We start from the raw sequence: 2500 nt of genomic DNA, 5'->3' as shown, positions 1-2500 counted from the left end.
CAGGAGAATATTCCAGGAGGGTGTCGTGCCAGGAGAACTTTCTAGGAGGGCTTAGTTCCAGGAGAACTTTCCAGGAGGGCGCCAGGGTCAGGAGAACTTTCCAGGAGGGCGCCAATGCCAGGAGAATATTCCAGGAGGGTGTAGTGCCAGGAGAACATTCCAGGAGTGCAGTGCCAGTAACTTTCCAGGAGGGAACCAGTATCATGAGAACTTTCCAGGAGGGCACCAGTGCCAGGATAACTTTCCAGGAGGGAACCAGTGCCAGGATAACTTTACAGGAGCTCAGACTTGTCTTTATTCGTGTCCGTGGTTTGGCCAGTTTACATCAACACGCTAGTCACTGCGGATTGAAGATGGGGGAGATTTTTGCCTGATCACACAGCAAACCAACCTAGTATATGTGGCCCTAAGTAGTACAGCTTTAGGTGCACGTTTGTTTAAGATTGCCTTGCCTATAGCAAGACACGGACTTGCAATAAGCCAGTCCAGTCCGTAAGAGGGAAGCTTTAGGTCATGGCGATACGCAAACCTCTTCACCAAGTTAAGATATCTTCATTCAGAATACGCTATCTACCCACAAAGCTTCGCAGAAACCGATTCTGCATTCGTATTTACGCCACAGTCTTACTTTTCAACACTTGAGTAACTACTCCGGAACACGCAGGATGAACACTGAGTGAAAATAGTACTTGGGAAGATTTGTAAACGCTCACAGTTACATAGTTTCTATAATAAGCCGGTATTACTCATCTGACTGTCGAGTCGTTTCATGGGGGAAGTTATTCACGGCGAAGTGGTGGTCGATGTGGTAACGTCCCTGACTGATGAACACCAGACTAGGGTTCGATTCCAGCTCAGACTCATTAGTTTCTTTGGTCGCTGCAACCTCACACTCCTTGTGGGCTAAAGATGGGGGGTTTGGGGGAGCCTATAGGTCTATCTGCTGAGTTATCAGCAGCCACTGCCTGGCCCTCCTTGGTCCTAGCTTGGGTGGAGAGGGAGCTTGGGCACTGATCATATGAATATATCGTCAGTCTCTAAGGCATTATCCTGCTTGATAGGGCAATGTCGCTGTCCCTTGCCTCTGCCATTCATGAGTAGCCTTTAAAAACTTTAAGTACAGGTCGGAACAGTGAAAATGAGCAATGCTCGTCCAACCATAAACGGATATATTAATCTTCTTATCTCTATCAATAAATTCTAATAAAACGCGAAATGAGAATAAGAAATGCCTTCATTCACACTTCCCTAAGATAGAGTAAACTCTTAAAACAAACCGTAATTTTAATCGGAAATTCTCCATAAAGATAAACTGTTCTCAGACGTATTCCAGTAAAATACAGGCGACCGTAATTTTTCCCCTACTTTGGTATTATCTTTTACGGGTTGGTGACCGTAATATCACTCCTTTACGTCAATATATCCGTTTTTAAAACGGTAAAAATCCTGGAATAAAATTTACCAGATATTTACCGTTTTTTAATGCAAATTTTTAAGTACACTGTGATGTTAAACTACAAACAAAATTTTTTAAAAATACATTGAATTTGATTTATGACGTCAGTCGGGAAAATGATAATTTCTAAAGGAATAACGGAATCGGAAATTTTGAAACGACATAGCTTTCCAACCATAACACTATTTTTTTTTTAAATACATTGAATTTAATATATGACGTCAGTCGGGTAAATAATAATTTCTAAGGGAATAACGGAATCGGAACTTTGAAACGACATAGCTTTTTCCAACCATAACACTAATTTTTTTTTAAATACATTGAATTTAATATATGACGTCAGTCGGGTAAATAATAATTTCTAAAGGAATAACGGAATCGGAAACTTTGAAACAACGTAGCTTTTTCCAACCATAACGGAAGACTTCATTTAGTGACCAAAAATGGAAAAACCACACGCATAAAAATGCAAGTGTTAATCTTAAGTAAACCTCAGGGCGTCCAGGCAAAGCTATCTAAGCGCGTAGAACTGTTTGATTCATACGGTGGTCACTAAGCTTGGTCTGACAAACCACAATGAGACAGCTTCGTGCTTGAAGGGAGAGCAAATGGTTGCAATAGTTATGCAAAATCATTCTAAGGCTAAAAAAATCACTCTGGGAGTGCAGACCCCCGCCACGGCAGCTTATTTCTCGAAACCAGCTTGCCTTTCCCAGAATCAATTTAGACCGTAGGTGTATTTGAAGTCTGTGACAACCATGTGCGAACTTGGGGGTTAAGGTTAAGGTTAATTCGGTCGACCTTGACCTTGACCTTTGACCTAGGACTTTCATAATTGAATCACTTCCACGTCTCAACATCAGAATTAATCTCTGAAAGTTTCACTACTCTATGAGTAAAATTGTGACCATGAAATTGTTCACAAACAAACAGACAAATAGCGCCGAAAACATAACCAAAGCCAAAGTGCCTTTTTGGGTTAAGGTGGCTGATGTGGTAACGTCCCTGACTGGTGAACGCCAGACTGGGGTACGAGTCCCAATC

At 41.7% G+C, this 2500-nt stretch overlaps 2 protein-coding genes across 2 annotated transcripts in view; both read right to left on the bottom strand.

Annotated features, from left to right (window-relative positions):
• Positions 1-2500, bottom strand: part of LOC137635235 (uncharacterized) — an 80396-nt gene that overhangs the window by 23738 nt on the left and 54158 nt on the right. The gene's annotated exons all lie outside the window — the stretch shown is intronic.
• LOC137635230 (trophinin-like) overlaps positions 1-2500 on the bottom strand; it is a gene marked incomplete at its 5' end in the record, with an annotated part of 20490 nt that overhangs the window by 769 nt on the left and 17221 nt on the right. The window lies entirely within an intron of this gene.

The sequence above is a fragment of the Palaemon carinicauda genome, unplaced genomic scaffold (genome assembly GCF_036898095.1).
Source record: "Palaemon carinicauda isolate YSFRI2023 unplaced genomic scaffold, ASM3689809v2 scaffold105, whole genome shotgun sequence".
In the NCBI taxonomy this organism is placed as follows: Eukaryota; Metazoa; Arthropoda; class Malacostraca; order Decapoda; family Palaemonidae; genus Palaemon; species Palaemon carinicauda.
This window is presented reverse-complemented; position numbering and strand designations above follow the sequence as displayed.